Source organism: Garra rufa, chromosome 8, assembly GCF_049309525.1.
Source record: "Garra rufa chromosome 8, GarRuf1.0, whole genome shotgun sequence".
Taxonomy (NCBI): domain Eukaryota; kingdom Metazoa; phylum Chordata; class Actinopteri; order Cypriniformes; family Cyprinidae; genus Garra; species Garra rufa.
The window spans coordinates 2,528,531-2,538,211 of NC_133368.1; the positions used below are offsets into that span (position 1 = coordinate 2,528,531).

A 9,681-nucleotide genomic window follows, 5' to 3' on the forward strand; every position below is an offset into this window, starting at 1 on the left:
AAAGCTGCAGACAGGTTCGTCCAGGATTTGAACCAAGGAACTGTTGCACCTGAAGCAAGAATCACAACCCTAGACCAACAAGCCACACAAAGGAGGTATGGTCACTGAAATAGCTCAGATGGAACCGTCGTTCAGTGCAAACTCTCAAACCCATCAAGCTAAGCAGCCAACCAAGTTCAAATTGCAGATGAGGAACTGAGAAAAAGGGTCCGACTTAGAAGTCAAAAGAAAGCCGGATCAATGGATGCAACTTTAAAAATCTAGGCTTAATGCGGGCTCGTCCGGGATTTGAACCCGGGACCTCTCGCACCCTAAGCGAGAATCATACCCCTAGACCAACGAGCCTCTCGATGGTGTCCAGTCTTGAAGAAGACACATACGGCTGCAAAACCCCCCCCACATCCTTTCTGCTGGGTCTCCAGCAGATTGGACAGCCCTTCCAATCGAATGTTGACCAAAACTTGTCAGGACGTGAGGCTCGATTCAACCCCAGCCAGAAAACAGGCCTCAAAGACCAAGGCGGGCTCGTCCGGGATTTGAACCCGGGACCTCTCGCACCCTAAGCGAGAATCATACCCCTAGACCAACGAGCCAACTAAATGCACAGTTCACTGTACTCCTGGAAAAGCAACTCTCCCGGTGCTCAGTGCTTTACTGCACCCCTGGTAAAAAAAAGACCATTTTGGCACTTACCGGATCAACATTAAAACAGGCTTTAACGACTGAGTCGGGCTCGTCCGGGATTTGAACCCGGGATCTCTCGCACCCGAAGCGAGAATCATACCCCTAGACCAACGAGCCATTCAAACAAACTCTTCACTGTGCTCCCGGTAAAGAAAGCAGGATGCACAGATACACCTTAAAAGAGCACTTTTGAAGTTGCAGACGGGCTCGTTCGAGATTTGAAGCCGGGACCTCTCGCAACCTAAGTGAGAATCATAGCCCTTGACCAACGAGACTCCTAGGGGTGCAAAAACAAACCAAAAAAAACCTCCTATCTGCCACAGCTCCACCAGCTTGGGCTTCCCTTCCAGTCGAGTGTTGACCAAAGCTTATCAGGGTAAGGGACTTGAGGCTCGATTCCAACCCAGACGGTTGCACTGCAGCGCCGCCCAACTATGGCAATGGTCGGATCGACTTATACAACTCCAGAAATCCGGGACCTCTCGTACCCGCTGTGCGCTGGTTTTCATTTATACTTCTGCATCATTGTCCACGTCGACGTGCAGTACACATGCGAACCGCTAGTCTGCAGTGTCCACGGGCATGATGCTTGTGTAAACCGAAGTACCACGGCAGAGGCCGAAGAAGAAGCCGTAGCTACGGTTCGAACCAGAAGTATAAATCAGACTTTACACTCTCCCAAATGAGCTATATTGACAATGCCACGTCTGGCAAGTGACCAGCGCTGTAAATGACATTGACACTGAAAAACCACAAGTAGGAAGATTTCAGTCCTACTTAATGATGCCTTGCAACCGAGCCAAAGCAAGCAGGATAGACAGCTACTCCTCCAAAAAAGTGTTTTCAAAGCTGCAGACAGGCTCGTCCAGGATTTGAACCAAGGAACTGTTGCACCTGAAGCAAGAATCACAACCCTAGACCAACAAGCCACACAAAGGAGGTATGGTCACTGAAATAGCTCAGATGGAACCGTCGTTCAGTGCAAACTCTCAAACCCATCAAGCTAAGCAGCCAACCAAGTTCAAATTGCAGATGAGGAACTGAGAAAAAGGGTCCGACTTAGATGTCAAAAGAAAGCCGGATCAATGGATGCAACTTTAAAAATCTAGGCTTAATGCGGGCTCGTCCGGGATTTGAACCCGGGACCTCTCGCACCCTAAGCGAGAATCATACCCCTAGACCAACGAGCCTCTCGATGGTGTCCAGTCTTGAAGAACACACATACGGCTGCAAAACCCCCCCACATGCTTTCTGCTGGGTCTCCAGCAGATTGGACAGCCCTTCCAATCGAATGTTGACCAAAACTTGTCAGGACGTGAGGCTCGATTCAACCCCAGCCAGAAAACAGGCCTCAAAGACCAAGGCGGGCTCGTCCGGGATTTGAACCCGGGACCTCTCGCACCCTAAGCGAGAATCATACCCCTAGACCAACGAGCCAACTAAATGCACAGTTCACTGTACTCCTGGAAAAGCAACTCTCCCGGTGCTCAGTGCTTTACTGCACCCCTGGTAAAAAAAAGACCATTTTGGCACTTACCGGATCAACATTAAAACAGGCTTTAACGACTGAGTCGGGCTCGTCCGGGATTTGAACCCGGGACCTCTCGCACCCTAAGCGAGAATCATACCCCTAGACCAACGAGCCTCTCGATGGTGTCCAGTCTTGAAGAAGACACATACGGCTGCAAACCCCCCCCCCACATGCTTTCTGCTGGGTCTCCAGCAGATTGGACAGCCCTTCCAATCGAATGTTGACCAAAACTTGTCAGGACGTGAGGCTCGATTCAACCCCAGCCAGAAAACAGGCCTCAAAGACCAAGGCGGGCTCGTCCGGGATTTGAACCCGGGACCTCTCGCACCCTAAGCGAGAATCATACCCCTAGACCAACGAGCCAACTAAATGCACAGTTCACTGTACTCCTGGAAAAGCAATGGATGCAACTTTAAAACTTTAAAAATCTAGGCTTAATGCGGGCTCGTCCGGGATTTGAACCCGGGACCTCTCGCACCCTAAGCGAGAATCATACCCCTAGACCAACGAGCCTCTCGATGGTGTCCACTCTTGAAGAAGACACATACGGCTGCAAAACCCCCCCACATGCTTTCTGCTGGGTCTCCAGCAGATTGGACAGCCCTTCCAATCGAATGTTGACCAAAACTTGTCAGGACGTGAGGCTCGATTCAACCCCAGCCAGAAAACAGGCCTCAAAGACCAAGGCGGGCTCGTCCGGGATTTGAACCCGGGACCTCTCGCACCCTAAGCGAGAATCATACCCCTAGACCAACTAGCCAACTAAATGCACAGTTCACTGTACTCCTGGAAAAGCAACTCTCCCGGTGCTCAGTGCTTTACTGCACCCCTGGTAAAAAAAAGACCATTTTGGCACTTACCGGATCAAAATTAAAACAGGCTTTAACGACTGAGTCAAGCTCGTCCGGGATTTGAACCCGGGACCTCTCGCACCCGAAGCGAGAATCATACCCCTAGACCAACGAGCCATTCAAACAAACTCTTCACTGTGCTCCTGGTAAAGAAAGCAGGATGCACAGATACACCTTAAAAGAGCACCTTTGAAGTTGCAGACGGGCTCGTTCGAGATTTGAAGCCGGGACCTCTCGCAACCTAAGTGAGAATCATAGCCCTTGACCAACGAGACTCCTAGGGGTGCAAAAACAAACCAAAAAAAACCTCCTATCTGCCACAGCTCCACCAGCTTGGGCTTCCCTTCCAGTCGAGTGTTGACCAAAGCTTATCAGGGTAAGGGACTTGAGGCTCGATTCCAACCCAGACGGTTGCACTGCAGCGCCGCCCAACTATGGCAATGGTCGGATCGACTTATACAACTCCAGAAATCCGGGACCTCTCGTACCCGCTGTGCGCCGGTTTTCATTTATACTTCTGCATCATTGTCCACGTCGACGTGCAGTACACATGCGAACCGCTAGTCTGCAGTGTCCACGGGCATGATGCTTGTGTAAACCGAAGTACCACGGCAGAGGCCGAAGAAGAAGCCGTAGCTACGGTTCGAACCAGAAGTATAAATCAGACTTTACACTCTCCCAAATGAGCTATATTGACAATGCCACGTCTGGCAAGTGACCAGCGCTGTAAATGACATTGACACTGAAAAACCACAAGTAGGAAGATTTCAGTCCTACTTAATGATGCCTTGCAACCGAGCCAAAGCAAGCAGGATAGACAGCTACTCCTCCAAAAAAGTGTTTTCAAAGCTGCAGACAGGCTCGTCCAGGATTTGAACCAAGGAACTGTTGCACCTGAAGCAAGAATCACAACCCTAGACCAACAAGCCACACAAAGGAGGTATGGTCACTGAAATAGCTCAGATGGAACCGTCGTTCAGTGCAAACTCTCAAACCCATCAAGCTAAGCAGCCAACCAAGTTCAAATTGCAGATGAGGAACTGAGAAAAAGGGTCCGACTTAGATGTCAAAAGAAAGCCGGATCAATGGATGCAACTTTAAAAATCTAGGCTTAATGCGGGCTCGTCCGGGATTTGAACCCGGGACCTCTCGCACCCTAAGCGAGAATCATACCCCTAGACCAACGAGCCTCTCGATGGTGTCCAGTCTTGAAGAAGACACATACGGCTGCAAACCCCCCCCCCCCACATCCTTTCTGCTGGGTCTCCAGCAGATTGGACAGCCCTTCCAATCGAATGTTGACCAAAACTTTTCAGGAGGTGAGGCTCGATTCAACCCCAGCCAGAAAACAGGCCTCAAAGACCAAGGCGGGCTCGTCCGGGATTTGAACCCGGGACCTCTCGCACCCTAAGCGAGAATCATACCCCTAGACCAACGAGCTAACTAAATGCACAGTTCACTGTACTCCTGGAAAAGCAATGGATGCAACTTTAAAACTTTAAAAATCTAGGCTTAATGCGGGCTCGTCCGGGATTTGAACCCGGGACCTCTCGCACCCTAAGCGAGAATCATACCCCTAGACCAACGAGCCAACTAAATGCACAGTTCACTGTACTCCTGGAAAAGCAACTCTCCCGGTGCTCAGTGCTTTACTGCACCCCTGGTAAAAAAAAGACCATTTTGGCACTTACCGGATCAACATTAAAAAAAGGCTTTAACGACTGAGTCGGGCTCGTCCGGGATTTGAACCCGGGACCTCTCGCACCCGAAGCGAGAATCATACCCCTAGACCAACGAGCCATTCAAACAAATGAGCTATATTGACAATGCCACGTCTGGCAAGTGACCAGCGCTGTAAATGACATTGACACTGAAAAACCACAAGTAGGAAGATTTCAGTCCTACTTAATGATGCCTTGCAACCGAGCCAAAGCAAGCAGGATAGACAGCTACTCCTCCAAAAAAGTGTTTTCAAAGCTGCAGACAGGCTCGTCCAGGATTTGAACCAAGGAACTGCTGCACCTGAAGCAAGAATCACAACCCTAGACCAACAAGCCACACAAAGGAGGTATGGTCACTGAAATAGCTCAGATGGAACCGTCGTTCAGTGCAAACTCTCAAACCCATCAAGCTAAGCAGCCAACCAAGTTCAAATTGCAGATGAGGAACTGAGAAAAAGGGTCCGACTTAGAAGTCAAAAGAAAGCCGGATCAATGGATGCAACTTTAAAACTTTAAAAATCTAGGCTTAATGCGGGCTCGTCCGGGATTTGAACCCGGGACCTCTCGCACCCTAAGCGAGAATCATACCCCTAGACCAACGAGCCTCTCGATGGTGCCCAGTCTTGAAGAAGACACATACGGCTGCAAAACCCCCCCACATCCTTTCTGCTGGGTCTCCAGCAGATTGGACAGCCCTTCCAATCGAATGTTGACCAAAACTTGTCAGGACGTGAGGCTCGATTCAACCCCAGCCAGAAAACAGGCCTCAAAGACCAAGGCGGGCTCGTCCGGGATTTGAACCCGGGACCTCTCGCACCCTAAGCGAGAATCATACCCCTAGACCAACGAGCCAACTAAATGCACAGTTCACTGTACTCCTGGAAAAGCAACTCTCCCGGTGCTCAGTGCTTTACTGCACCCCTGGTAAAAAAAAAAGACCATTTTGGCACTTACCGGATCAACATTAAAACAGGCTTTAACGACTGAGTCGGGCTCGTCCGGGATTTGAACCCGGGACCTCTCGCACCCGAAGCGAGAATCATACCCCTAGACCAACGAGCCAACTAAATGCACAGTTCACTGTACTCCTGGAAAAGCAACTCTCCCGGTGCTCAGTGCTTTACTGCACCCCTGGTAAAAAAAAGACCATTTTGGCACTTACCGGATCAACATTAAAACAGGCTTTAACGACTGAGTCGGGCTCGTCCGGGATTTGAACCCGGGACCTCTCGCACCCGAAGCGAGAATCATACCCCTAGACCAACGAGCCATTCAAACAAGCTCTTCACTGTGCTCCCGGTAAAGAAAGCAGGATGCACAGATACACCTTAAAAGAGCACTTTTGAAGTTGCAGACGGGCTCGTTCGAGATTTGAAGCCGGGACCTCTCGCAACCTAAGTGAGAATCATAGCCCTTGACCAACGAGACTCCTAGGGGTGCAAAAACAAACCAAAAAAAACCTCCTATCTGCCACAGCTCCACCAGCTTGGGCTTCCCTTCCAGTCGAGTGTTGACCAAAGCTTATCAGGGTAAGGGACTTGAGGCTCGATTCCAACCCAGACGGTTGCACTGCAGCGCCGCCCAACTATGGCAATGGTCGGATCGACTTATACAACTCCAGAAATCCGGGACCTCTCGTACCCGCTGTGCGCCGGTTTTCATTTATACTTCTGCATCATTGTCCACGTCGACGTGCAGTACACATGCGAACCGCTAGTCTGCAGTGTCCACGGGCATGATGCTTGTGTAAACCGAAGTACCACGGCAGAGGCCGAAGAAGAAGCCGTAGCTACGGTTCGAACCAGAAGTATAAATCAGACTTTACACTCTCCCAAATGAGCTATATTGACAATGCCACGTCTGGCAAGTGACCAGCGCTGTAAATGACATTGACACTGAAAAACCACAAGTAGGAAGATTTCAGTCCTACTTAATGATGCCTTGCAACCGAGCCAAAGCAAGCAGGATAGACAGCTACTCCTCCAAAAAAGTGTTTTCAAAGCTGCAGACAGGCTCGTCCAGGATTTGAACCAAGGAACTGTTGCACCTGAAGCAAGAATCACAACCCTAGACCAACAAGCCACACAAAGGAGGTATGGTCACTGAAATAGCTCAGATGGAACCGTCGTTCAGTGCAAACTCTCAAACCCATCAAGCTAAGCAGCCAACCAAGTTCAAATTGCAGATGAGGAACTGAGAAAAAGGGTCCGACTTAGATGTCAAAAGAAAGCCGGATCAATGGATGCAACTTTAAAAATCTAGGCTTAATGCGGGCTCGTCCGGGATTTGAACCCGGGACCTCTCGCACCCTAAGCGAGAATCATACCCCTAGACCAACGAGCCTCTCGATGGTGTCCAGTCTTGAAGAAGACACATACGGCTGCAAACCCCCCCCCCCACATCCTTTCTGCTGGGTCTCCAGCAGATTGGACAGCCCTTCCAATCGAATGTTGACCAAAACTTGTCAGGAGGTGAGGCTCGATTCAACCCCAGCCAGAAAACAGGCCTCAAAGACCAAGGCGGGCTCGTCCGGGATTTGAACCCGGGACCTCTCGCACCCTAAGCGAGAATCATACCCCTAGACCAACGAGCTAACTAAATGCACAGTTCACTGTACTCCTGGAAAAGCAATGGATGCAACTTTAAAACTTTAAAAATCTAGGCTTAATGCGGGCTCGTCCGGGATTTGAACCCGGGACCTCTCGCACCCTAAGCGAGAATCATACCCCTAGACCAACGAGCCAACTAAATGCACAGTTCACTGTACTCCTGGAAAAGCAACTCTCCCGGTGCTCAGTGCTTTACTGCACCCCTGGTAAAAAAAAGACCATTTTGGCACTTACCGGATCAACATTAAAAAAAGGCTTTAACGACTGAGTCGGGCTCGTCCGGGATTTGAACCCGGGACCTCTCGCACCCGAAGCGAGAATCATACCCCTAGACCAACGAGCCATTCAAACAAATGAGCTATATTGACAATGCCACGTCTGGCAAGTGACCAGCGCTGTAAATGACATTGACACTGAAAAACCACAAGTAGGAAGATTTCAGTCCTACTTAATGATGCCTTGCAACCGAGCCAAAGCAAGCAGGATAGACAGCTACTCCTCCAAAAAAGTGTTTTCAAAGCTGCAGACAGGCTCGTCCAGGATTTGAACCAAGGAACTGCTGCACCTGAAGCAAGAATCACAACCCTAGACCAACAAGCCACACAAAGGAGGTATGGTCACTGAAATAGCTCAGATGGAACCGTCGTTCAGTGCAAACTCTCAAACCCATCAAGCTAAGCAGCCAACCAAGTTCAAATTGCAGATGAGGAACTGAGAAAAAGGGTCCGACTTAGAAGTCAAAAGAAAGCCGGATCAATGGATGCAACTTTAAAACTTTAAAAATCTAGGCTTAATGCGGGCTCGTCCGGGATTTGAACCCGGGACCTCTCGCACCCTAAGCGAGAATCATACCCCTAGACCAACGAGCCTCTCGATGGTGCCCAGTCTTGAAGAAGACACATACGGCTGCAAAACCCCCCCACATCCTTTCTGCTGGGTCTCCAGCAGATTGGACAGCCCTTCCAATCGAATGTTGACCAAAACTTGTCAGGACGTGAGGCTCGATTCAACCCCAGCCAGAAAACAGGCCTCAAAGACCAAGGCGGGCTCGTCCGGGATTTGAACCCGGGACCTCTCGCACCCTAAGCGAGAATCATACCCCTAGACCAACGAGCCAACTAAATGCACAGTTCACTGTACTCCTGGAAAAGCAACTCTCCCGGTGCTCAGTGCTTTACTGCACCCCTGGTAAAAAAAAAAGACCATTTTGGCACTTACCGGATCAACATTAAAACAGGCTTTAACGACTGAGTCGGGCTCGTCCGGGATTTGAACCCGGGACCTCTCGCACCCGAAGCGAGAATCATACCCCTAGACCAACGAGCCAACTAAATGCACAGTTCACTGTACTCCTGGAAAAGCAACTCTCCCGGTGCTCAGTGCTTTACTGCACCCCTGGTAAAAAAAAGACCATTTTGGCACTTACCGGATCAACATTAAAACAGGCTTTAACGACTGAGTCGGGCTCGTCCGGGATTTGAACCCGGGACCTCTCGCACCCGAAGCGAGAATCATACCCCTAGACCAACGAGCCATTCAAACAAGCTCTTCACTGTGCTCCCGGTAAAGAAAGCAGGATGCACAGATACACCTTAAAAGAGCACTTTTGAAGTTGCAGACGGGCTCGTTCGAGATTTGAAGCCGGGACCTCTCGCAACCTAAGTGAGAATCATAGCCCTTGACCAACGAGACTCCTAGGGGTGCAAAAACAAACCAAAAAAAACCTCCTATCTGCCACAGCTCCACCAGCTTGGGCTTCCCTTCCAGTCGAGTGTTGACCAAAGCTTATCAGGGTAAGGGACTTGAGGCTCGATTCCAACCCAGACGGTTGCACTGCAGCGCCGCCCAACTATGGCAATGGTCGGATCGACTTATACAACTCCAGAAATCCGGGACCTCTCGTACCCGCTGTGCGCCAGTTTTCATTTATACTTCTGCATCATTGTCCACGTCGACGTGCAGTACACATGCGAACCGCTAGTCTGCAGTGTCCACGGGCATGATGCTTGTGTAAACCGAAGTACCACGGCAGAGGCCGAAGAAGACAGCCCTTCCAATCGAATGTTGACCAAAACTTGTCAGGACGTGAGGCTCGATTCAACCCCAGCCAGAAAACAGGCCTCAAAGACCAAGGCGGGCTCGTCCGGGATTTGAACCCGGGACCTCTCGCACCCTAAGCGAGAATCATACCCCTAGACCAACGAGCCAACTAAATGCACAGTTCACTGTACTCCTGGAAAAGCAATGGATGCAACTTTAAAACTTTAAAAATCTAGGCTTAATGC

The 9,681-nt window shown here is 50.1% G+C and overlaps 27 non-coding genes across 27 annotated transcripts; all 27 read right to left on the reverse strand.

The window, feature by feature from the left end:
- Positions 1-273: 273 nt before the first annotated feature.
- trnap-agg (transfer RNA proline (anticodon AGG)) lies at positions 274-345 on the reverse strand. The gene has a single exon. It is a non-coding gene; the product is annotated as a tRNA-Pro (tRNA).
- A 176-nt stretch (positions 346-521) lies between these two features.
- trnap-agg (transfer RNA proline (anticodon AGG)) lies at positions 522-593 on the reverse strand. The gene has a single exon. It is a non-coding gene; the product is annotated as a tRNA-Pro (tRNA).
- Positions 594-729: 136 nt separating this feature from the next.
- trnap-cgg (transfer RNA proline (anticodon CGG)) lies at positions 730-801 on the reverse strand. Its single transcript has one exon. It is a non-coding gene; the product is annotated as a tRNA-Pro (tRNA).
- A 1,001-nt stretch (positions 802-1,802) lies between these two features.
- On the reverse strand, positions 1,803-1,874 carry trnap-agg (transfer RNA proline (anticodon AGG)). Its single transcript has one exon. It is a non-coding gene; the product is annotated as a tRNA-Pro (tRNA).
- Positions 1,875-2,049: 175 nt separating this feature from the next.
- Positions 2,050-2,121, reverse strand: trnap-agg (transfer RNA proline (anticodon AGG)). The gene has a single exon. It is a non-coding gene; the product is annotated as a tRNA-Pro (tRNA).
- A 136-nt stretch (positions 2,122-2,257) lies between these two features.
- On the reverse strand, positions 2,258-2,329 carry trnap-agg (transfer RNA proline (anticodon AGG)). The gene has a single exon. It is a non-coding gene; the product is annotated as a tRNA-Pro (tRNA).
- A 177-nt stretch (positions 2,330-2,506) lies between these two features.
- On the reverse strand, positions 2,507-2,578 carry trnap-agg (transfer RNA proline (anticodon AGG)). Its single transcript has one exon. It is a non-coding gene; the product is annotated as a tRNA-Pro (tRNA).
- A 78-nt stretch (positions 2,579-2,656) lies between these two features.
- Positions 2,657-2,728, reverse strand: trnap-agg (transfer RNA proline (anticodon AGG)). The gene has a single exon. It is a non-coding gene; the product is annotated as a tRNA-Pro (tRNA).
- Positions 2,729-2,903: 175 nt separating this feature from the next.
- Positions 2,904-2,975, reverse strand: trnap-agg (transfer RNA proline (anticodon AGG)). Its single transcript has one exon. It is a non-coding gene; the product is annotated as a tRNA-Pro (tRNA).
- A 136-nt stretch (positions 2,976-3,111) lies between these two features.
- Positions 3,112-3,183, reverse strand: trnap-cgg (transfer RNA proline (anticodon CGG)). The gene has a single exon. It is a non-coding gene; the product is annotated as a tRNA-Pro (tRNA).
- Positions 3,184-4,184: 1,001 nt separating this feature from the next.
- On the reverse strand, positions 4,185-4,256 carry trnap-agg (transfer RNA proline (anticodon AGG)). Its single transcript has one exon. It is a non-coding gene; the product is annotated as a tRNA-Pro (tRNA).
- A 179-nt stretch (positions 4,257-4,435) lies between these two features.
- trnap-agg (transfer RNA proline (anticodon AGG)) lies at positions 4,436-4,507 on the reverse strand. Its single transcript has one exon. It is a non-coding gene; the product is annotated as a tRNA-Pro (tRNA).
- Positions 4,508-4,585: 78 nt separating this feature from the next.
- Positions 4,586-4,657, reverse strand: trnap-agg (transfer RNA proline (anticodon AGG)). The gene has a single exon. It is a non-coding gene; the product is annotated as a tRNA-Pro (tRNA).
- Positions 4,658-4,794: 137 nt separating this feature from the next.
- Positions 4,795-4,866, reverse strand: trnap-cgg (transfer RNA proline (anticodon CGG)). Its single transcript has one exon. It is a non-coding gene; the product is annotated as a tRNA-Pro (tRNA).
- A 454-nt stretch (positions 4,867-5,320) lies between these two features.
- Positions 5,321-5,392, reverse strand: trnap-agg (transfer RNA proline (anticodon AGG)). The gene has a single exon. It is a non-coding gene; the product is annotated as a tRNA-Pro (tRNA).
- A 175-nt stretch (positions 5,393-5,567) lies between these two features.
- trnap-agg (transfer RNA proline (anticodon AGG)) lies at positions 5,568-5,639 on the reverse strand. The gene has a single exon. It is a non-coding gene; the product is annotated as a tRNA-Pro (tRNA).
- Positions 5,640-5,777: 138 nt separating this feature from the next.
- On the reverse strand, positions 5,778-5,849 carry trnap-cgg (transfer RNA proline (anticodon CGG)). Its single transcript has one exon. It is a non-coding gene; the product is annotated as a tRNA-Pro (tRNA).
- Positions 5,850-5,985: 136 nt separating this feature from the next.
- Positions 5,986-6,057, reverse strand: trnap-cgg (transfer RNA proline (anticodon CGG)). The gene has a single exon. It is a non-coding gene; the product is annotated as a tRNA-Pro (tRNA).
- Positions 6,058-7,058: 1,001 nt separating this feature from the next.
- trnap-agg (transfer RNA proline (anticodon AGG)) lies at positions 7,059-7,130 on the reverse strand. Its single transcript has one exon. It is a non-coding gene; the product is annotated as a tRNA-Pro (tRNA).
- Positions 7,131-7,308: 178 nt separating this feature from the next.
- Positions 7,309-7,380, reverse strand: trnap-agg (transfer RNA proline (anticodon AGG)). Its single transcript has one exon. It is a non-coding gene; the product is annotated as a tRNA-Pro (tRNA).
- A 78-nt stretch (positions 7,381-7,458) lies between these two features.
- trnap-agg (transfer RNA proline (anticodon AGG)) lies at positions 7,459-7,530 on the reverse strand. The gene has a single exon. It is a non-coding gene; the product is annotated as a tRNA-Pro (tRNA).
- A 137-nt stretch (positions 7,531-7,667) lies between these two features.
- Positions 7,668-7,739, reverse strand: trnap-cgg (transfer RNA proline (anticodon CGG)). The gene has a single exon. It is a non-coding gene; the product is annotated as a tRNA-Pro (tRNA).
- Positions 7,740-8,193: 454 nt separating this feature from the next.
- trnap-agg (transfer RNA proline (anticodon AGG)) lies at positions 8,194-8,265 on the reverse strand. Its single transcript has one exon. It is a non-coding gene; the product is annotated as a tRNA-Pro (tRNA).
- Positions 8,266-8,440: 175 nt separating this feature from the next.
- Positions 8,441-8,512, reverse strand: trnap-agg (transfer RNA proline (anticodon AGG)). The gene has a single exon. It is a non-coding gene; the product is annotated as a tRNA-Pro (tRNA).
- A 138-nt stretch (positions 8,513-8,650) lies between these two features.
- Positions 8,651-8,722, reverse strand: trnap-cgg (transfer RNA proline (anticodon CGG)). Its single transcript has one exon. It is a non-coding gene; the product is annotated as a tRNA-Pro (tRNA).
- Positions 8,723-8,858: 136 nt separating this feature from the next.
- Positions 8,859-8,930, reverse strand: trnap-cgg (transfer RNA proline (anticodon CGG)). Its single transcript has one exon. It is a non-coding gene; the product is annotated as a tRNA-Pro (tRNA).
- A 601-nt stretch (positions 8,931-9,531) lies between these two features.
- Positions 9,532-9,603, reverse strand: trnap-agg (transfer RNA proline (anticodon AGG)). The gene has a single exon. It is a non-coding gene; the product is annotated as a tRNA-Pro (tRNA).
- Between the last annotated feature and the right edge of the window lie 78 nt (positions 9,604-9,681).